At 43.5% G+C, this 24,054-nt stretch overlaps 1 protein-coding gene and 1 long non-coding RNA gene across 4 annotated transcripts in view; one reads left to right on the top strand and one right to left on the bottom strand.

The window, feature by feature from the left end:
• Positions 1-200: 200 nt before the first annotated feature.
• The window catches only part of LOC125460877 (ras association domain-containing protein 9-like), a 51,261-nt gene continuing 27,407 nt past the window's right edge, over positions 201-24,054 (top strand). Inside the window, exons 1-2 of one of the 3 annotated variants that reach the window (XM_048549039.2) lie at positions 201-394; positions 591-787. The gene's annotated coding sequence lies outside the window, so the exon portion shown is untranslated. The other 2 variants (XM_059652469.1, XM_059652468.1) reach the window with 2 other exon arrangements.
• The window catches only part of LOC125460878 (uncharacterized), a 31,743-nt gene continuing 23,023 nt past the window's right edge, over positions 15,335-24,054 (bottom strand). Inside the window, exon 4 of the long non-coding RNA XR_007249353.1 lies at positions 15,335-17,140. This is a non-coding gene — a long non-coding RNA (uncharacterized LOC125460878). The remainder of the gene's footprint in view (positions 17,141-24,054) is intronic.

Here is a 24,054-nt window from a genome sequence, read left to right as displayed (position 1 = left end):
CAGAGCCCTGGTCTCAGATGAGATGTCCTTGGCAGCTGGCCAGTAATCAAACTTTTGGTTGTGCACATCAGCACCAAGTCTGCGGCGGTTTTCAGCCAAGAGGTGCGTACAGAGATACTCCAGTAGGGGCCACTAGAGTGAGACTGAGAAAACAAACACACTGCTACCAACTGTCCTTTCAATTTGGTTACCAACAACAAACACGCAAGATTCACTTTTCACACGTTGACTTTCACTGGCAACAAATTTTAAAAATACGTGGAATTCCCAATACATGCAAATCCAAAGTGAGCAATCACACACGCAGATTGTGGAGGAGTTTAGATTATAGAACTGCAATGAAGTGTGCTACAATGCGGTTAAAAACGAGTCTTCAAACATTCCAGATGCATTGGTAAATGTTGGCTTCTCATCTTTTAACTGGAATGTGAGTTTAATGTCCTTTAAACGGACAGGTTTTTTTGTATGTGGTCAATATTTGCCTTCGCAACGGACGTTTCCCGAATCAATATCACGATGTTAAATGATACTGCTTTCCTGTTGGGCTGTGAAGATTTCTGGTCAAAACGTCAATGTTGTTTTTGAAACAGGTGGGAGGCTTTTAGCCGTGGCATTGGGCCAAACCATTTACTCGGCATCTCCGGCATTCAGAAGGTCACAATTAATGAGTAAACCATCGGTGCAATGGAATTTTTTTTATTTGTAAGAGATTTTCCGGGAATGTCGGTTACAGAAGTGAAGCCCTCTCCGTGGGAAGGAGTAACTAAAATTAGCCGAAATCAACAAGGTAAAATTATCATGTGCACTGACGGTCATTTATGTATTTGCAAGGCTGGAGAAGAGGAGATAAGTCATTTGTATTTAATGAGATGGGTAGCAATGGGGCACCTTTATGTGCTTGTTTCAACAGGATCAGAGTTTCAGCCAGCCGCATTGAAACAAGTTATAAAGTGTAGCGTAAAGTAAGACTTCAGTCTAACTTGCTGTTATACTAGGGACAGTGTCAACAACGCTTTTTATGGTGAGCAACAGAGACTTTTCTACAGATTCTTGCTCGACCTCTTATAACAGTTTGAACCTGCATCTCTGATCCTCAGGTAGAGACACTATCACGGCGCCGCAAGATCTTTGGAGAGACTGCAGCTAATCTCTACTTTTTACAATGATGCGAATTTGATTTGATTAAAAAGAGTACATGAACTCAGAAAATGCTGGCAAAGTAACGGTGCGCACTTTACATTTAAAAAAAAACACGCAATTTAGAGGTACGTAAATTCATACGCCACGAGTTCTGAATCACCAGAACTCGCTGGACAATTTGCACAGCCTCGTCGGAACTGAACGAATGACCACCCCCCGCCCCGCGGCCTTATACAGTGAGTCACCAAATTGTTGGATTTATGTTGTCAATAGAAATTTAATTTCAATCATTTAGGCCTCGTAATTAATGTCAAAGAATGGTGTTCATGATATGATTTATGGTCCGGGCAGGTCAACCAGACTGGAATAAATAATAGTAACAAAGTGTGGAGCTGGATGAACACAGCAGGCCAAGCAGCATCTCAGGAGCACAAAAGCTGACGTTTCGGGCCTAGACCCTTCATCAGAGAGGGGGATGGGGAGAGGGAACTGGAATAAATAGGGAGAGAGGGGGAGGCGGACCGAAGATGGAGAGAAAACAAAATAGGCAGAGAGGAGAGTATAGGTGGGGAAGTACGGAGGGGATAGGTCAGTCCAGGGAAGATGGACAGGTCGAGGATGCGGTATGAGGTGGTAGGTAGGAAATGGAGGTGCGAGGAAGGGATGAGTGAGAGGAAGAACAGGTTAGGGAAGCAGAGACAGGCTGGGCTGGTTTTGGGATGCAGTGGGGGGAGGGGAAGAACTGGGCTTGTTTTGGGATGCACTGGGAGAAGGGGAGATTTTGAAGCTTGTGAAGTCCACGTTGATACCATTGGGCTGCAGGGTTCCCAAGCAGAATATGCGTTGCTGTTCCTGCAACCTTCGGGTGGCATCATTGTGGCACTGCAGGAAGCCCATGATGGACATGTCGTCTAGAGAATGGGAGGGGGAGTTAAAATGGTTTGTGACTGGGAGGTGCAGTTGTTTATTGCGAACCGAGTGACGGTGTTCTTCAAAGTGGTCCCCAAGCCTCCGCTTGGTTTCCCCAATGTAGAGGAAGCCACACCGGGTGCAATGGATACAATATACCACATTGGCAGATGTGCAGGTGAACATCTGTTTGATATGGAAGGTCATCCTGGGGCCTGGGATGGGGGTGAGGGAGGAGGTGTGGGGGCAAGTGTAGCACTTCCTGCGGTTGCAGGGGAAGGTGCCAGGTGTGGTGGGGTTGGAGAGGAGTGTGGAGCAACAAGGGAGTCGCGGAGAGAGTGGTCTGTCCGGAAGGCAGACAAGGGTGGGGATGGAAAAATGTCTTGGGTGGTGGGGTCGGATTGTAGATGGCGGAAGTGTCGGAGGATGATGCGTTGTATCCGGAGGTTGGTGGGTGCTATGTGAGGACGAGGGGGATCCTCTGGGGGCGGTTGTGACGGGGTCGAGGTGTGAGGGATGTGTTGCGGGAAATGCGGGAGACGCGGTCAAGGGCGTTCTTGACCACTGCGGGGTGGAAAGTTGCGGTCCTGGAAGAACGTGGACATCTGGGATGTGCGGGAGTGGAATGCCTCATCCTGGGAGCAGATGCGGCGGAGGCGGAGGAATTGGGAATAGGGGATGGAATTTTTGCAGGAGGGTGGGTGGGAGGAGGTGTATTCTAGGTAGCTGTGGGAGTCAGTGGGCTTGAAATGGACATCAGTTACAAGCTGGTTGCCTGAGATGGAGACTGAGAGGTCTAGGAAGGTGAGGGATGTGCTGGAGATGGCCCAGGTGAACTGCAGGTTGGGGTGGAAGGTGTTGGTGAAGTGGATGAACTGTTCGAGCTCCTCTGGGGAGCAAGAGGTGGTGCCGATATAGTCATCAATGTAACGGAGGAAGAGATGGGGTTTGGGGCCTGTGTAGGTGCGGAAGAGGGACTGGTCCACATAACCTACAAAGAGGCAGGCATAGCTTGGGCTCCACGTAACCTTATCCCATTATCACTGGAATAAATAATGAAGCTGTGGAGAGTTAATCACACAACGTAACTTGTTCCCCGAGGCATTTTCTTTCAAAGGCTGTAGTGTTATTTCTGACTTTTCTGTTTTTGTTTCATTCATTATCTGTTGATAATTCAATGCTAATTCACTGTACTTCCCTTCTCTGTTTTTCATCTATCTACCTGTCTTCAAATTTCATCGAGGCCATAGACCATTAGACCTAACACTCAGGAGCATCTTGATACCCAGTTCATATAAAATGGGATAAACATTAAAAAAAATCTAAATCATGCTGTCGGTCACTGGAGTGATATCTGAAACATGATTTCAAGGGCTTTTGTCACAATGTTACAAAGTTAGAGAAGTGAAGGAACTCACTGACTGCTTTCTCATTAGAGAGAGACCACTAGTGGTAGTTTAACCTGAGGGAAAAGATTGAGAAGGAGACTCCTTCTTTGTGATCTGATTTGATTTGATTTGATTTATTGTAGTCATGTGTACCAAAGTACAGTGAAAAGCTTTGTTTGCAGGCAGCACAGGCAGATCATAGTAAGCAAGAACATGCAGAGTGTAGGATGCTTTCGTCAGAGTGAGGAATACAGATTACACTGCACCGGAGATGCGTGAAGCAGGATCAACACCAATAAGAGCAACATTACTTGAAAACAAATGAGAGAACTGTGGATACTGTAAATCAGGAATAAGAACAGAAGTTGCTGGAAAAGCTCAGCAGATCTGGCAGCATCTGTGAAGAAAAAATCAGAGTTAATGTTTCAGGTCCCGTGACCCATCCTCAGAATAGTTCTCAGGATGAAATATTAATTCTGATTTTTTTTTCTTCACAGCTGCTGCCAGACCTGCTGAGCTTTTCCAGCAACTTTTTTTGTTCAACATATTTTGATCTTAGAGAGTACATTCATCAGTCTAATACTGGCAGGGAAGAAGCTATTCTTGAACCTGTTGGTGCATGTGTTCAAGCATCTGTAGCAGCTGCCTCACAGAAGTGGGTCATAGGAGAGCATTACTGGGGAGGGACGGGTCTTTCATGATGTTAGCAGCCTTTCTCTGTCAATGACGAATGTAAATGGAGTCCATGGATAGAAGGCTGGCTTCCCTGATGGTCTGGGCTGTGCGCACAACCACAAGTTTCTTAGGGTTCGGGGCAGAGCAGTTGCCATACCAGTCGGTTATGCACCCAGATAGTATATTTTCTATGATGCATCTGTAAGAGTCAATGAGAGTTCTTAAAGGCATGCCAAATTTCCTAAGTCACCTGAGGAAGAAGAAATGTTGTGCTTCACCTGGTTTAAGAATTGAACGTACTCTGTTGGTTTACATTCAGCAATTATTTTTGCAAAAAACATTGCTGCATGAAAGATGTAATTATCAATATGCCTTTCATGCAGCAACATTTTTTGAAAAGAAAACGCTGAATGTAAGATAAGTTTGGTAATGCCCAGAAGCCAGCTAAGAAATAGACAAGTTGGGACAATGAAATGTCCATGTATTTTCTCTATCAACAAAAAGGTAAACGTGTATATTTTATTCTAGAATAAGCAAAAATCCATGTGTAGACTTGTACAAAAAATAACCATTGTTAAGTGTTCTTGTAAAATAATGGCTTGTTTTTGCTGATCAACAGCCTTGGTTAACACTTGCTTTTCCTCCCAACACACATTTTTCCAATAAATATTTACACAGTTTAAAGTATGTTTGACCTGCAACTTGAAGTATTGTAGAGCGAAATAAATAGCCGTTGAGTCATCTAATATATTCAGCTCTATAAATGTTCTTAGGTGGGGACTATGGCTCAGTGCTGGCATGCTTGCTTCTCTGTAAGAAGGCTCTAAATTTAAGTTTTGCTGTACACATTACAGCTTGGATTATAATGCTGATGCTTTGGTACATTACTGAAAGAATATTGCACTGTTAGAGGTATAATTTTTCCAGTGAGATAGTCGGTCAAGTTTTGTGTTCTGAAGGGAACACAGTATTAACCTGACACTACTGTGAAGAAAAGCAGCATAATTCTTTCAAATTCCTGGCCAATATTTATTACTCAACCAGCAGCAGTAAAACAGATCATCTGCTTATTACCATTTATGTGATGTCATTTGACACAGTTGGCATCTGTATTTATTATGTTTCGACAATGACTGCAACTCAAAAATATTTAATTACATTTATACCTGTTTTAACATCCCGAGGTTGTGAAAAATACCGTACAATTGCAAGCTTAGTTATTTTAAACCCAATATCTGGTTACTGCAATCATTGTAATGATTTATAATTCTGATCTGTCCTGTTTTCCTTTTATTTTTGTTTTGGTCTGTCTGATTAAAGAAGCTGATCTGCTTCCTTTTAGTTAACCAGCTACTCTGCTTTTAAGTGTGTGGGCTTGCTGCTTAATGTTTTTATTTTGGATTTTCAGCATCATTGCATATATTTCTTTTTGTATCTGCATTTTTTGTCAAATTTACTAACTTTTGGGATTGATGAGTATTTGGCAGCATGGATTAGAAAAATGGCTAAAAGGTGGGAATCACAGGGTTGGTATGGATGATCATTTCTCAGATTGGAGACTAGTTAAAAGCGAGTGTTCCACAGGGATCGGTATTGCGACTCTTGCTTTTTCTACAAACGATTTGGAGATAAATGCTGAGGGCAAAATCTCTAAATTTGCAAATGACACTAAGCTAGGGAGAGTGGTGAATTGTGAAGATGATGCTGAGTGACCTCAGAGGACCATGTTGGCCAAATGGGCCGATGAATTTCAATACAGAGAAATGTGAGGTAATGCATATTGATAGAAGAAACACAGAGAGGCAATACAGACTTAATAGTATGACCTTGAGGGGAGTACCAGTGCAATGACCTCACAGTTCATGTGTATGATGCTCTAAAGGTGGCCAGGCATGTTGAAACAACTGTTAAGAAGGCTTATAGGATCGTGGGGTTTATAAATAAAGGCATAGAATAGAAAAGCAAGCAAGTGTGACTGCACCTCCACAAAACACTCGTCATAATGTATTTGGAGTATTGTGTTCAGTTCTGGGTACTTTTATTTGAGGAATGATGTTAAAGCCCTGGAGAGAATTCAAAAGAGATTTAGTGCATTGAGGGATATTGGATGCAAGGAAAAATAAGAGAAATTGGGCTTATTCTCCTTGGAGCAGAGAAGATTGAGGTGACCTGAATTCAGGTGTTCAAAACTGTGCACAATTTTGACAGGGTAATGAAAGATATTTGCTTCTAAAAATAGTATGTGAGTAACTAAAGGTCGTAATTTCAAGACTGTCAGCAAAAGAGCTAGGAGAGTGATGAGGAGAAACTTCTGCTCTCAGAGAATTGTTAGAACACAGAACAGTGCAGCACAATTTCAGCAGCGGGCATGGTGAGTGCGCGAGCCAGGGGGCAGCCGGGAAGATAAGGTTCCTGTATAAAAAATTTGCCTCGTGAATCAGTGGCCTTCTTAATTTCAGCGGTGGGAGTCATGAGCATGTGACCTGGGGGGCAGCCAGGAAGTGAACAAGTGTATTCTGTCATTCTCACATTCCAATGACTTAATCTGAACTACAACATAAAAACCAAAAGAACTGTGGATGTTGTAAATCAGGAACAAAAACAAAGTCACTGGAAAAGCTCAGCAGGTCTGGCAGCATCTGTGGAGGCGAAAACAGAGTTAACATTTCGGGTCCAGTGACACTTCCTCAGAACTATCAACATCTTTTCTCCTCCAGCACCCTACACAAAATATACCATAAATGCTGCCTCTCTTCACACTTCACTTCAGCTCTGATGAAGAGTCATCTAGGCTCAAAATGTTAGCTTGCTTTCTCTCCATGCATGCTGTCTGACTCACTGTGATCGCCAGCATTTGTTGTTTTTGGTTTTAGAGTAACATCCTTGATTTTGTACTCTATCTTCATGTTTTTCTACCAAAACATAATGCCTCACACTTTTGTACATTGAACTTCATCAACCACCTACTTATTCAACCATTCCATCTGCAATCAATGTCCTTTTGATGTTCTACACCATTCTCCACAAAGTTTACAACATTTCTAAATTATTTTTTCATAGGCTCCTACAGTATGGAGACAGGCCCTTTGGCCCAAACTGATTTATGCCAACAAAATGTCCATCCACGTTGACCCCGTTTCACTGCACTTGGCCCACATGCTTCTAAATCTTTCCTATTCAGGCATAGTTCCAAATACCTTTTAGATGTTGTTAATGTACCCACCTCAACCACTTCTGATGGTGTACCACCCTCTGTGTAATAAAAAACAAAGTTGTCTCTCAGGTTCCCACATGTTCTTTCCCCTCTTACTTTAAACTAATGCCTTCTAGTCCTTGATTCCCCAATGCTGGGAAAAGGACTGACTGCATTCACCCTATCAATGTCTCTCATAACCTTATACACTTCTACAAGATACCCCCTCAGTATCCTACACTCGAAAGAAAAAAGCCCTAGCTTGTCCAAACTCTCCTTATAATTCAGTCCCTTGAGTCCTGACAACATCATTGTAAATTTTTTCTGCACTCTTTCCAGTTTAATAACATCCTTCCTATAGCAAGGTGACCAAAGCTGAACACAATACTCCAAGTACAGCCTCACCAATGCCCTGTACGACTGCAACATAACGTCCCAATTTCTGTATTCAGTGCACTGACTATTGAAGGCCAGTGTGCCAAAAGCCTTCTTCATTGCCCTGTCTACCTGTGATTCAGAGAACTGTGCACCTGAATTCCAACGTCTTTCTGCTCCATGACACTCCTCAAGGTCCTACCATTCACCATGAAACTGCTACCTTGATTTGACTTTGCAAAATGCAACACCTCACACATATCTATATTAAACTCCATTTGCCATTTCTTGGCCCACTTCCCCAGCTATCAAGATCTTGGTGCAATTTCTGATAACTTTCCTCGCTGTTCACAATACCACCCATTTTAGTGTCACTACAAACTTACCAATCATGCCATGTACATTCTCATCCAAATAATTGATATAAATAACAAACAGCAATGGGCCTAGCACTGACCTCAGAGACACACCACTAGTCACAGGGCTCCAGTCCAACAAGCATCCTTCCACTATTACTCTCTGCTTCCTATCATCAGGCCAATTGTGTATCCTATTTTCCACCTTTCCCTGGATTCCATGTGATTTAACCTTCCAGAACAACCTACCATGTAGAACCTTATCAAAGGCCTGACTAAGATTCATACAGATATATCTACCACTCTGCCCTCATCAACCTTCCTGGTCACCTCAACAAATTTGTGAGGCATGATCTCCCATGCATGCAGCCATGCTGACTACTCCTAATCAAACCCTATCTTTCCAAATGAATGTATATCTTATCGCTCAGTATGTTCTCAAGTAACTTCCCTACTGCAGGTGTTAGGTCTATACTCCCAGCTTTTTTCTTTACTAGTACTACTATCCCTTCTTAATTAAGGGCACAACATTCGCTACCCTCCAGATCTCCGGGACCTCACCCATGGCTAACAATAATACAAATATTTCAGCCAGGGCTCCCGCAATTTCTTCTGTAGCCTCTTGCCGGGTTCTTGGATATGTCTGGTCAGGACCAGGAGATTTATCCACCTTCGTACATTCATACATTCTAATACTTCCAACACCTCCTCTACGTGATATGGACTGTCCCTAAGTTATCACCACTAACGTCCCTGAGTTTCAAAATTGTCTTGTATTTCTCCATGGCAAACATGGAGCAGAAATATTCATTGAGGACCTCACCCGTCTCCTATGGTTATGCACATACATGTCTACTTTGGTCTTCGCAAGGTACTATTCCCTCTCCAGTTATTCTTTAAATATATTAAAGGAAAAAGAATCTCTTTGGATTCACCCTGATCTTCTCGGCCTAAGCTATCTCGTGCCCCCTTTTCACCCTCCTGATTTCCTGCTTCAATAAACTCCTGTATCCCCTACATACCTCCAGGGGTTCCCTTGATCCCAGCTGCCTGTATCTGAGCCATGCCTCCTTTTCTCTGGTCAAAGCCTCAATATCTCTTGTCATCCAGGGTTCCCTACTCCTGCCAACCTTGCCCTTCACCATCACAGGAACATATAGACCTTGAACTCTGGCTATCACACTTTTAAAAACCTCTCACTTACTAGAGGTCCCTTTGCCTGCAAACAAACTACTCCAATGAATCCCTGCAAACTTCTGTCTAATTCCATTTAAATTCACCTTTCCCCAATTTAGAACTTGAACCTGTGGACAAGTTTTGCAGTTCTCCATAACGGTTTTAAAATTAATAGAACAATGATCACTGGTCCAAAAGTGCCTCCCCCCATCACTTCAGTCATCTGTTCTGCCCAATTTCCCAAGAGTAGGACGAGTTTTGCCCCTTCCCGTGTTTCTATATACTGCTTGAGGTAAGTTTCCTGAACACATTTAGCAATTGCACCCCATCTAAGTCCTTTACACAATGGCAGTCCCAGTCTGTGTTAGGAAAATTAAAATCCCCCACTATGACAACCCTATTTCTCCTGTAAGACTCCCCAACCTCCCTGCATTTTGTTCCTCTAATTCCAGTTGACTATTTTGGGCCTGTATTACAAGCCTAATAACATCACCATCCCCTTCTTATTTCTTAGCTCCACCCACAAAGCCTCACTGAAGGATCCCTCAGTTATTTAATCTCTGACTACTGCTGTGATATTCCCCTTGATCAAATGCAACTCTCTCTCCCTCTTTCCTCCACCTCTGTCCCACCGAAAGCACCTGTACCCTGGCACATTAAGATGCCAGTCCTGTCCCTCCCTTAGCCATTTCTAATCATCTCCAAGACTTTTGAATTGTCTCTTGCACGCCAAGATATAGATCATCAGCAGATTCAGGAACAGCTTCATCTTAGCCATTATTAGACTAATGAATGGACTCTCTAACCTCAAATAATGCTGACCTTGCTAACGTTGATCACCGAGCGCACGCCCTGTGCAATGTAACCTGTACTCTGTCTGAGTCTTTCTGATCTGTACATCCTTGCATACTATAATCCATCTGTACTGCTCGTAAACAAAGCTTTTCATTGTACTTCGTCACACATGACAATAAATCAGTCAGTCAAAAATTGGGAAATGTGAGGGCTCTGATACTGACTACAGGGAACCCTACTATGAAGTTTTCTGCAGCCTGAAACATAGTTATTAAACATTACACTGTTTTGCAAAACAATTCTTTTTTTAATTCCACTTTTTCCATTGTTCCCTTTATTTCATAGATGCTAACTTCAGCCTGTTATACAGCACTGTATCAAATGCCTTTTGGAAATCTACATATATTACATGAAGAGCATTATTCAGATCAATCTGCCTGTTTCCTGTTCAAATAACTCCAGCAAGTTACTTGAATATGATTTTCCACTTGGAAATGCATGCTGGCACTTTCTAATTAACCCATTTGTTTCTCTATGTGATTACTAATTTTATCCCGCTTATTGAAATATTATTATTTCTAAAAGTATCCCCATTATCAAAGAGTGGTGGACGTGTAGAATGTGCTGCCGGCAGTGGTGGTGGAGTCAGATACTTTCGAGACTTTTAAACGACTCTTGGATAGGCACATGGAGAATAGTAAAATTTAGGGTATGCAGCGTAGATTGATCTTAGTAGGATAATAGGTCGGCTCAACATCGTAGGCTGAAGGGCGTGTGCTGTGCTGCACTATTCTATGTTCTATGATCTGACTGGTCTGTGTTGTTGACTTCTTATCTTTACAAACCTTGTTTTGAGCAAGGGCATAATATTTGCAATTCCCCAGTCCAGTGACATTGTCACTTTGTCCGGAAAAGACAGAAGATTATGGTTAGTGCCTCTGCAACTTTCACTCTCACTTCCTTCAAAATCCTTGGATGCATCTTATATGGTTCTGGCCCCTTGTCACCTCTTAAATTCCAATGACTTATGTGAAACCTTTATTTTATTGTGAGCCCTTCCCGTGGCTGTGTTTTGTCCTATCACCATGATCTTGGTGACACCTGCTTCCTTGGTAAAGACTGGACCAAAATAAATAAAATAATTTAATACTTCATCCACATCCCTTCACTTTATGTAAGTCTCCTTTTTAGTCCCTAATCTTACCTATTCCTCCTTTTAGTACCCTTTTACCATGTTTCTACAATACAACAGTTTGAGATTCCCTTTATATTTGCTAGTCTTGTTCATATTTCCTTTTTGCTTCACTTATTTGCTTTTTCATTTCCCTTCTGAAAATTTTGTACTGAGCTTGGTTCTGAATTGTATTTTCTAACCTATCATAAACACACTTTTTCATCATTTTTACCTGAACTAGAATTAATAATTGCTGGAGAAACTCAGCAGATCTGGCAGCATCTGTGGAGAGAAAGTAGAGTGAATATTTTGGGTCCAGTGATCCTTCATCAGAATTGAAACAGTTTTTCCAGCAACTAGGAGATAGTTGGGATTCCAGATCCGGCAGACATTCACCTGTATGTTTTCTAACCTGGTCTTGCGTCATTGCTCCCGATGCAGTTTCCTCTACATCGGAGAGACCAAGCGCAGACTTGGTGACCGATTTGTGGAGCATCTGCATTCTGTACGTTCCAATCAGCACCACCTTCAGGTTGGCAGCCACTTCATCTCCCCCTCCCACTCCCACGGTGACATATCAATCCTGGGCCTCCTCCACTGTCAAAATGAGGTTTCACATAAACTGGAGGAACAACACCTTATATTCCGCCTTGGGAGCTTACAGCCCAATGGCCTCAACGTAGAGTTCACCAGCTTCAAAATCTCCCCACACCCGGCCTCATCCTATTTCCAGCCATCCCTCTCATCCCTGCCTCCTTGACCTGACACAGCCTATCCACCTTCCTTCTTATCTATTTGCTCCACCCTTCCCACTGACCAATCTCTACCACCCCCTACCTGAATCCACCTATCATCATTTCACCTACCTTACCCCCGAGCCCCACCCAGCTTCCTTCCCCTTCCCTTTCCCCTTCACAGTCCTGACAAGAGGTCCAGATCCAAAGCATCGACTTTCCAGCTCCTCCGATGCCATGTTCCTCCAGCTTCACATTTTGTCAGTTTTTCTGACAATTTCTGTATGTTTCATATTTCCAGCATCCACAGATTTTTTTTATTAATTGTTTCAGAGTAGCTTATTGTTCAGCTACTGTCTTTCCACCAATTTTTGTTGCTTGTCTATCTGGTTCAACAGTGTTCTTGCCCCATGGAAGTTGGCTGTCCCCCAGTTAATTATTTTTATGCTGGATTGTCCTACACTGTAATTGTAAACCCTATAATAGATACAATGATCACTGTCCCCTGCTTGTTCCTCCATGGACTCATGACTGACTTGCCCCACCTCATTTTCAATGGCCAGTTGTAGCAGTGCTTCCCTTTTGTTGAAATGGACACATAACTGGTGTAGGAAACTTTACTGAACATAACATTAGAATGCTTATCCCTCTCTGTCCTTAGCACTAAGATTTTCTGAGTCATTTTCAGGTAATTTAAAGTTCCCCATTATAACTATTCCATAATGCTGGCACTTCACTGTAATTTCCTTACAGATTTATTTGTTTACATCCTTCTAGTAGTTTTTTGAATACACCCATTAACGTAATTGCACCCTTCTTATTCTTTAGCTTTAGCTTAATTGTTTATTTCCTTGAACCTTCTCAAACATACTTTATTCCTCTAGCAATATAACATTCTCCTTAAATATGCCAGCCACCACTGTTTCTTCTATTTCTATCTTTCCTGAACAACCTGTAACCAGAAAAAAAATAATATTTGGTCCTGCCCTTGCTTCAGCTAACTATTATTGCCACAACATCATAATTCCACATGAAATCTGTGCCTGTAACTCCCCATTTTACTTACTATATTCTGTGTAGGATATACACATAGACTCATTTACTTAGGTCGCAGGTTCAATTCCAGCTTGAAGGAGTTCCCACCTTCCTTGGGGTGGCACAGTGGCTCACCAGTAAGCACTGCTGCCTCACAGTGCCAAAAGCCTGCGTTCGATTTGGCCCTCGGGCAACAGTCTGTGTGAAGTTTGCACATTTTCCTTGCGTTTGCGTGGGTTTCCTCTGGGTGCACTGGTTTCTTCCCACAGTCCAAAGAGATGCAGGACAAGTGGATTGGCCATGCTATATTGCCGATAGTGTTCAGGGATATGTGGGTCTGGATGGGATTCTCTGAGGGTAGGTGTGGACTTGTTGGGCCAAAGGGGCTATTTCCACACTGTAGGGATTCTATTATTTTATGAAAACAGTGTAATCTTGATTTAGAATGTTTTAAATTTCCCTAATCAGTTACTCCTAAGTCAGCGATCTGTTCTCTATGCTTGTTCTATTTGTCTCTTCCAGTAATTTTTGCACCTAGTTTTACTCATTCATTCTTTCCTGGTTCCCAAATCCCTGCAGAGTTAAACAGCACTAACAAAGTGCCTTATAAGGAACTTGGTCTCTGTCTTGTTCAGGTGCATTGGCTTATGCATTTGCTGTCTTCCCCAGAGTTAGGCCCAGTGCCCCAGAAATTTGAAGCCCTCCCTTTTACACCATCTTTCCAGCCACTAATTCATCTCTCTTATCCTCCAATTTCTCTATTCATTTACAAGTGGTGCTGGAATTTTTCACAGATTACTGCTTTTGAGGTGCTGCTTGTTAATTTTCTACATAGCTCCCTAAATTTTTATTGCAGGACCACATCTCACGACCTCCTTACATTATTGATACTGATTTGGACTGTGACCTCTGGCTGCTCTCTCTAGCTCCAGAAGAACGTGCAATTCTGTGACATTCTTGACCCTGACACCATGGAGGCAACATATCATCCTTGAGTTACTTTTGTGGATGCAGAAGTGCTTGTCTGTTCCCCGAACTAATGAATCACCTGTCACAACTGCTCTTTTATAAGATAAGAAAGTGTGAAGCTGGATGAACACAGCAGGCCAAGCAGCATCTCAGGAGCACAAAAGCTGACGTTTCGGGCCTAGACCCTTCATTCATCAGATGATGAAGGGTCTAGGCCCGAAACATCAGCTTTTGTGCTCCTGAGATGCTGCTTGGCCTGCTGTGTTCATCCAGCTTCACACTTTATTATCTTGGATTCTCCAGCATCTGCAGTTCCCATTATCTCTTATACAACTGATCTTTTACTCTCTTCTTCCTTCCCTTCTGGCTTACTTGTAGTGCTATGGTCCTGGCACTTGCTACAGTCTTCTGAGGAACTATCAACTTCATTAATATCCAGAACAGAAAACTGATTCTTAAATGGGACCTCAGGGGATTCCTGCACTATATTTCTTGTTTTGCTGGGCTCTGTGACAGTCACCAATTATCTGCCTGCATGCCCCGAACCCGCAGTGCCACTGCCTCTCTGAATGAGTTATCCATGCAACTCTCAGTCTCGTGGATGCATCACAATGATTCCAACTACTGTCAAGTTCTGAAACTCAGCTCACGTTTCTGCAGCCAGTGACACTTGGTGAACTTTAATTAAGAAGTAAATCAAGTGTTTCAGGATAAGACAGGAAAATGGAGGTTAGGTTTATCAAATCAGCCATGATCTCATTGAATGATATAGTAGACTCAATTAATAAATGGTTTACTTCTGCCCCTCGAACTTGTGGTCTGTCTTGTGGTCATCCAAGTCATGTGAAGTGTCCACTATTCCCCAGATGTCATAAAGTTGGCTCTCAGCATGGGTGAGCTGCTCTGCTACTATTTAAGCTTACTTTAGTGTTTTAAAATATAAACAGAAGATTAGAGATTAGTGACCTTACGGTTCTCCAAAGATGTCACTCTGATATTTTCTCTTATCAAACTGAACCCCCTCAGGCAACTTTTCACAGTAACTTTTCACTTTTCCTGGAGGTTAACAAAGAAAGAAGGAAAGCCAAAAGAAAAATCACCTCCCTCCTTTTCTCACTGAATTCCTTTACTCACCCAGCTTTCAGTGATTCCATTGTGAGCACAAGAGTTGCAGTCATATCTCTGGTCTGTGTTTCCCTAAAGACCAGCTCTTTGCTGCAAGTGTGGGATTATGGACCTTCCCCTTCATAACCTGGAAAATAAATTAGTTGGCCGAGTTGTGTTCTCACAGATCAATACCTGCATTTGTTTTGCAAATAATATTTTATCTTTAGTTATTCCAAATGCCAAAATTCTGGTATTAAGATGATTAAGACTCAAATCAATCTACCCCATCAATATGCAATATGCAACAATAAAGGTTAATATTAATAGACATGAATGATTTATTTGCCGTGGATTAATTCCAGATTCTGCATTTGTTTTTGTGGCCAAACTGCCTCAATGTAATTTCATGCTGTTAATAAAACTGTGAAGCAATTTCCTATCCAAGTTAAAGCTGGATGGGCATGAAGCCAAAACTCCTTCGCATTGATACAAAGTATAAGATACTTTTAGTGTTCTGTTGAGTTTAATATTGTTCCACCCTTTTTACTGTATTCTTAGACTTACTACCCTGGAGTAGAAGGAAACCTAGCAAGTTTTGAATTACACTTGCAGCTAGCGCTCCAAATACCAATGGAAAGACCTCCAATCATAATGACATCTTGTGTATTGAAATGCTGTATCCCTGCAGAAGAGTACAAATGACAGCATTTCTGCACGCTTATCTATCTAGAAAATTAATTTTTTTACATTGAATACTCAAAACAGGAGCCTTTCAAAGATACAATCGCATACAATGTTGGCTTAGAGCATTCTCCATCCTTGAAGAAAAAATTAATCATTTGTTAAAATGAGAACTCATCTGTCAAAACAACAATCAAATATACAATAGGCTAAACATAAATTAATTGAATGCTGTTTGACTCTTTGTTTTCATGTTCCTCATCAGTACTTAACAACCGAACCAATCAATTAAATTTCTTGTTTCTTTTTAAAAAATACTGATTGTGAAATGGCAAATAATACTAGAAGTACTTTAAAAATGTTGACACACATCTAAACTGAAATATACAAAAAATAAAGCCAACAAGTCATCCAGTCCATCGAGCCCACACCAACCCTCTGAAGGGCATCCCATCCAGACCCAGCAGCCGCACTCTACCCCTATAATGCCAAGTTTTCCATGGCCAGTCCACCTGACCTGCACATCTTTGGACTGTGGGAGGAAACTGGATCACCCAGCGCAAGTCCATGAAGACATTAGGAGAACATGCAAATGCCACTCAAGACTGGAATGGAACCTGGATCCCTGGCACTGTGAGGCAGAGTGCTAAGTATTACTGTGTCGCTGTGCTGCCCCATCTCCTCAGGACTGCTTTTGTTCTGTCAGCTGCTATGAGGAAACTAGATATTGACAATTTCCAAATGAAGATGAGTGTGGTACCTAGTGACTTCAGCTCTATGATAAAACCGTATGGAGCTGGAAGAAAACAGCAGGCCAGGCAGCATCAGAGGAGCAGGAAAGCTGACATTGTGGGTCCTAACCCTTATTCAGGAAATGCTATCTCTGACTTCAGCTCACTGTTTGGTACCTCCCAGGCTGTCATCTTAGGCACTCTGTAACAATGTCTTGAGGTATGCTCAAGGGCACCAGCTGGATGCTAGTGTGGCATCTGACAACTGCTAGCCTCTCAGAACCCCTGTGGCATCTTTCTGATCCATGTGCAGGATGCTTCTGTTCTCTAAAGATGCGCTTCAGGGCACACCAGCAGCTTACGTGGCAAACACATTGCATATGCTGCAAGCAAATGGCAACGTCTCAAAGTCAGAAATGACTGGTCCTCAGTGAAGCGCATGGAGGTACTCATCAGTCAGAATGTTGTAACAGTTGGTCAAGAGCATTCTTTGAGATGAGTTCAGCAGTTTCGCCATGCTCAGACATCCTGTTGGTCCAGGAGCCCATGCTTCTGCAGTCTGTGGAGTGGTTTGCAGTTAGTCCCGTGGCTCCTTAATACCAGTCTGAGAGAGGGAAATAAACAGGCATTTGTTGAGTATTGGCAGTTCAAGTGGTGTCCAGTTCTGAAACGCAAGGGGGTGATCTGCAGCCAATCAGTTATCTGTGAAATAAAGACAAGAAGTTAGAATAAAGGGGACTTCTGCTTTGGGATGGACGGTGGGGAACCTATTCATGGAAAGATTGGGGCCCCGAGGATAGAAGGCAGGAACGATGACAATCATAAAGAGGTGCAAATGTATATGTAAGTGTGGGGGTGATGGTAAACCATGGATGAGGATGTGGTTATGCTGGAGAATGGGTATTATTCGGAGGTAAGGACGTCAGGGGTGAATGTATGACCACATTTGACATAGTCACATCGTCCAGGTACCCAAGGGAAGATAGCAGCTGCAAGGTTATATAGACTGATTGTATAGAGCCTTTAGGGGGCTCTATATCCGTTTTGGATACTGTTGGGGGTGATGACTGCTCAGAAGGAAAGGGGGAAGAGGAGCAGAGCATTAGTCATTGGGGACTCCATAGTTAGGGGGACAGATAGGAGGTTCTGTGGGGACGAGAGAGACTCATGGTTGGTGTGATGCCTCCCAGGTGCAGGGTGCGTGATATCTCTGATCGTGTTTTTGGGATCCTTAAGGGGGAGGGGGAGCAGCCCCAAGTCATGGTCCACATTGGCACCAACGACATAGGTAGGAAGAGAGATGGGGATTGAAGAGAGAAATTCAGGGAGCTAGGATGGAAGCTGAGAGCTAGGATGAACAGAGTTGTCTCTGGTTTGTTGCCCGTGCCACTTGCTAGTGAGGCGAGGAATAGGGAGAGAGAGGAGTTGAACACGTGGCTGCAGGGATGGTGCAGGAGGGAGGGTTTTGGATTCTTGGATAATTGGGGCTCTTTCTGGGGTAGGTGGGACCTCTACAAGCAAGATGGTCTTCACCTGAACCAGAGCGATACCGATAACATGGGGGGGAAATTTGCTAAGGCTATTCGGGTGGGTTCAAACTAATTCAGCAGGGGGATGGGCACCAGAATTGTAGTTCGACTATAGAAAAGGTTGAGAGTAGTGTGGTCTGAAATAAAGTTTCAGGGAAGCAAGATGGCACCGGCAAGCAAGAAGTTGGTTTGAAGTGTGTCTACTTCAATGCCAGGAGCGTCCGGAATAAGGTGGGTGAACTTGCAGCATGGATTAGTACCTGGGACTTCGATGTTGTGGCCATTTCGGAGACATGGATAGAGCAGGGACAGGAATGGTTGTTGCAGGTTCCAGGATTTGGATGTTTCAGTGAGAACAGAGAAGATGGTAAAAGGGGCGGAGGTGTGGCATTGTTGGCCAACGACAGTATTACAGTTGCAGAAAGGAAATTTGGGGGCTCGTCAACTGAGGTAGTATGGGCTGAGGTTAGAAACAGGAAAGGAGAGGTCACCCTGTTGGGAGTTTTCTATAGGCCTCCGAATAGTTCCAGAGATGTCGAGGAAAGGATAGCAAAGATGATTCTCGATGGGAGTGAGAGAGACAGGGTAGTTGTCATGGGGGACTTCAACTTTCCAAATATTGACTGGGAACACTATAGTTTGAGTACTATAGATGGGTCAGTTTTTGTCCAGTGTGTGCAGGAGGGCTTCCTGACACAGTATGTAGATAGGCCAACAAGGGGTGAAGCCACATTAGATTTCGTACTGGGTAATGAGCCTAGCCAGGTGTTAGATTTGGAAGTCGGTGAGCACTTTGGTGATAGCGATCACAATTCTGTTATGTTTACTTTAGTGATGGAAAGGGACAGGTGTATACCACTGGGCAAGAGTTATAGCTGGGGGAAAGGCAATTACGATGAGATTAGGCAAGATTTAGGGAGCATAGGATGGGGAAGGAAACTGCAGGGAATAGGCACATTAGAAATGTGAGCTTATTCAAGGAAAAGCTCCTGTTTGTCCTTGATAAGTATGTACCTGTCAGGCAGGGAGGAAGCTGTAGAGTGTGGGAGCCATGGTTTACGAAGGAGGTGGAATCGTTGGTCAAGAGGAAGAAAAAGGCTTCTGTTAGGATGAGATATGAAGGCTCAGTTAGGGCACTTGAGGGCTACGAGGTGGCCAGGAAAGACCTAAAGAGAGACCTCAGAAGAGCCAGGAGGAGACATGAGGAGTTGTTGGCGGATAGGATCAGGGTAAACCCTAAGGCTGTCTATAGGTATTTAATGAATAAAAGAATGATGAAAGTAAGATTAGGCCCAATCAAGGATAGTAGTGGTAAGTTGTGTGTGGAGTCAGATGAGATGGAAGAAGCGCTAAATGAATGTTTTTCAACAGTATTCACTCTAGAAAACGACAATGTTGTCGAGGAGAATACTGAGATACAGGCTACTAGACTAGGTGGGATTGAGGTTCACAAAGAAGAGGTATTAGAAATCCTTCAGAGGGTGAAGATAGATAAGTCCCCTGGGCCGGATGAGATTTATTTTCGGATCCTCTGGGAAGCCAGGGAGGAGATTTGCCGAGCCTTTGGCATTGATCTTTAACTCGTCACTGTTTACAGGAATAGTGCCAGATGACTGGAGGATAGCAAATGTGGTTCCCCTGTTCAAGAAGAGGAGTAGAGACAACCCTGGTAATTACAGACCAGTGAGCCTTACCTCAGTTGTTGGTAAAGTGTTGGAAAAGGTTATAAGGGATAGGATTTATAATCATCTAGAAAAGAATAAATTGATTAGGGATAGTCAGCATGGCTTTGTGAAGGGAAGGTCGTGCCTCACAAACCTTATTGAGTTCTTTGAGAAGGTGACCAAACAGGTAGATGAGAGTAAACCGGTTGATGTGGTGTATATGGATTTCAGCAAGGCGTTTGATAAGGTTCCCCACAATAGGCTATTGTACAAAATGCAGAGGAATGGAATTGTGGGAGATATAGCAGTTTGGATCGGAAATTGGCTTGCTGAAAGAAGACAGAGGGTGGTAGTCGTTGGGAAATGTTCATCCTGGAGACCAGTTACTAGTGGTGTACCGCAAGGGTTGGTGTTGGGTCCACTGCTGTTTGTCATTTTTATAAATGACCTGGATGAGGGCATAGAAGGATGGGTTAGTAAATTCGCAGACGACACTAAGGTCGGTGGAGCTGTGGATAGTGACGAAGGATGATGTAGGTTGCAGAGAGACAAACATAAACTGCAGAGCTGGGCTGAGAGGTGGCAAATGGAGTTTAATGCGGACAAGTGTGAGGTGATGCACTTTGGTAGGAGTAACCAGAAGGCAAAGTACAGGGCTAATGGTAAGATTCTTAGTAGTGTAGATGAGCAGAGAGATCTCGGTGTCCATGTACACAGATCCTTGAAAGTTGCCACCCAGGTTGACAGGGCTGTTAAGAAGGCATACAGTGTTTTAGCTTTTATTAATAGAGGGATCGAATTCCGGAACAAGAGGTTATGGTGAAGCTGTACAAAACTCTGGTGCGGCCGCACTTGGAATATTGTGTACAGTTCTGGTCACCGCATTATGAGAAGGAGCTGGAAGCTTTGGAAAGGGTGCAGAGGAGATTTACTAGGATGCTGCCTGGTATGGAGGGAAGGTCTTACGAAGAAAGGCTGAGGGACTTGAGGCTGTTTTCATTCGCGAGAAGAAGGTTGAGAGGTGACTTAATTGAAACATATAAAATAATCAGAGGGTTAGATAGGGTGGATAGGGAGAGCCTTTTTCCTAGGATGGTGACGGCAAGCACGAGGGGGCATAGCTTTAAATTGAGGGGTGAAAGATGTAGGACACATGTCAGCGACAGTTTCTTTACTCAGAGAGTAGTAAGGGAATGGAACGCTTTGCCTGCAATGGTAGTAGATTCGACAACTTTAGGTACATTTAAGTCGTCATTGGATAAGCATATGGACGTACATGGAATAGTGTAGGTTAGATGGGCTTCAGATCGGTATGACTGGTCGGCACAACATCGAGGGCCGAAGGGCTTGTACTCTGCTGTAATGTTCTATGTTCTATGTTCTCTGAAGCCTACAGGGTTCATTGAAAGGAGGCTTGGATATTTCAGATCTCACATAAAGGTGGAATCCCTGCAAATGACCTTCCAAGATGAACTTGCTGTCACCTTCCATTGTCTCGGACATTGCAGCCATGCAATGGGAAACTAAATAACCACAACTGCACAATAAGTCGATGGAGTAGCTATCTTGAACTGACGGAGAGGGCTGTAAAACTCAGTGAGGCCCTACAAGGGACAACACTACTTACATACATTGACATAACAATCCTTAACAATTCGGCCCATTAAGCCTGCACTGCTCTCCACAGCATCCCATCCAGACCCCTATCTTTTCCCCAGAACCCTGAATTTACCACGGCTAATCTGCCTAGCCTATACATCCCTAAATACTAACTGGACTTGCTACCGCAAATTACCCAAACCTGCATATCTTTAGACTCTGCGAGGAGACCAGAGCATCTAGCAGAAACCCATGCAGACACAGGGAGAATGTACAAAACCTACACAGATGGTCACCCAAGGCTGGAATTAAATCCAGGTCCGTTACACTATTAGGGAACAGTACTAATCACTGAGCCATCGTGCACCATTACTCATAGTGAAGACACACATGCTGGCTACCAATCTCTGGCGACCCTTGTGCATTGCCTCACTGTTCGCTATACATCTCCCAGGTTCACACATTGCTGGTGTGTGAAGAGGCAACTGAGACCATTTCCGCCAAATTTACCCATTTCTCAATGCAAACTTCACATTGCAGACATGTGATGCAAGCATTACTCCGTCACACATGCAAACTGATGTCTGAATATTACAGTCAGGAGACTTCTGAGGAGTCTGACCATGATGACTCATCTGACTGAATGCCTACTGGCATTGCTTTGTCTCTTTGAGAGGTTGGGGCACCTCGGGTGAGAGCTAGAGTGATGAAGTACTGGTCTGTGCATATACCAAACAGATCCTGATAATTCCCACTGACAATCGCCAACCTATCCAGATGATTGCATGCTTGCAGCCGCTTGATCCACATAGCATAAATATAGCCTCTTGGCTATGAGGGCCATTGCCTCCCACGGACCTGGCTGTTGATTCTGAGTTGGCTTCTGTGTGTGCATTGAGTCTCTGATTGCTGATGCTATGGAGTCCTCCTCCCTGAGCCCGAGTGGGTGACTGGTCTCCAGCAATTTTTGTGTGCCAGCGGCTTGTGGCATTTCTTCCTTGACCAGCTTCAGAGATATGTCAGTGATGTGCTCATCACTTGTGTTCCTGTCTTGAATCTGGCTAATATACCCCTCACTGCATCAGCATATGAGCTAGTTGCGGGTGCAAAAGGTAGCCTCTATGATGTTTCATCTGGGGTGTCTGCACGCTCTTCTGGAGAGCTGCTTTTGGGCCTACCTGACCATCTCAGTCAACGGTTCTAAGTTGTGCACAATAAATGAGTAAATTGGTCCTGGATTCTTCCTTGTGGGAGTGAGAAGCCAAATGTTGCACACCCCACCGTCTAACAGGGCCCTTCCCATCCTGTTGTAGGCTATAATTTTCCTGGAATTAGAGAAAGCAGGGAATGACTGAGATGGAAGTAGGTAGCAAAGCCCTTGGTTCTGGTGCATGGGGAAGAAAGTATTAAGGTGTCTTCAATGAATGAGAAGGCAGGGCTGAGGACATGCAGTGACAGTAGTCTGGGAGGTTTGGTGGCAGTGGTGTGGTGAAATACGTGAGGCTAGATGTTGGGTGCAGCAAGAGAGTGGAAGAACCTTGGTTGTGGATGGACAATGTAGTAAGGACAGGGTAGGTGTGAAGTACCAGAGAGAAGATGGTGGCACTTGTCCTGGAGGAGCAGAAAATGTCATGGACCTTCTTACGGCATTGCTGGACATTCCTTCTAATAAATGAAGTTGCAGTGATGCGGTTGGCAACCTCGGATCAGGTTGGCAGGGGTTGATGGTGTGGTACCCTCTACTGGTTGTGTAGGAAGAGGACATCCTTCCTCTACACCACTCGATTGACCAGGTCCCTGCCTGCAAAGCAGGGTGCCAATTTTCCTTTGTTTGACATGCCTGGGGAAAAAATATTTGTGAATGATGCAGGGAAGTTTCAGAATGCCAGTACTAATTGGGGTGCTTACCAGCTTTTAAAAATGGTGCAGGCACCAGGGATGTCAGTCCATTTCATGTTATACAATGAGTGGCAAGTATGAGATGGTAAAACTGGATGAGACAAGATGGATTCCATACAGGCATGATTGGGTTTTTTTTAAGAGTAGATTTGTAGCTCAGGCTGTGGATGTTGTGGTTGGTTGGCTCACTGAGCTGGTTCGTTGTTCCCAATTGAATTGGTGGTTCTCCTTATCCATGTGGACTGAGATGAGTGAATATTTGTCATTTTTGTTTGTTGCCAATTGATATTTGTGTATCTTTGTGGTTAATTTCCTTCTTGTTTGTCCAACATAGTGTTTGTCACAGTCTTTGCAGAGAATCTTGTATATGAAATTGGTCCTGTCCATAATAGGTCATGGGTCTTTGGTTTGGGTGAGCAGTTGGCGTAGGGTTGATGTGGGTTTGTGTGCTACTCTGAGGCTCAATGATCGTAGGAGTCTTGTAGTCAGCTCAGATGTGTTCCTGTTGTAAGCTAGAATGGTGAGTGTGTTGGGCATGTAGTATGTCCTGGTGTCGTTCATGTGATAGGCATCGTCTGACCCTGTTTTTTAGGTATCCATCGTACTTCGTACTGCGTGATAATACCTGGTTCCTGAGGCATCCACACAAGAAGTAGAGTTGTTCACGGGTTGCGCTGTCTTGTTTGGCATAGTTTTTCCCACAAACAAGACTCAGGCACTTAGTCAACAAGTCACCCCACTCTATGCACTCAGCCCAAGAATTCCTCAACTCCATCAAAGATATAAGGATAGACGACAAAGAGACCATGATATTGTTTGATGTCACCACCCTATATACATCAATAGACATACCACTAGCAAGGGAAACAATGACAACACCACTGGAACAAGAGCAATACCCTAATGAAACCATCTTCAAGGACAA

Source organism: Stegostoma tigrinum, chromosome 18 (genome assembly GCF_030684315.1).
Source record: "Stegostoma tigrinum isolate sSteTig4 chromosome 18, sSteTig4.hap1, whole genome shotgun sequence".
In the NCBI taxonomy this organism is placed as follows: domain Eukaryota; kingdom Metazoa; phylum Chordata; class Chondrichthyes; order Orectolobiformes; family Stegostomatidae; genus Stegostoma; species Stegostoma tigrinum.
Note: the sequence above shows the minus strand (reverse complement) of the source record. Positions and strands in the feature narration are given on the sequence as shown.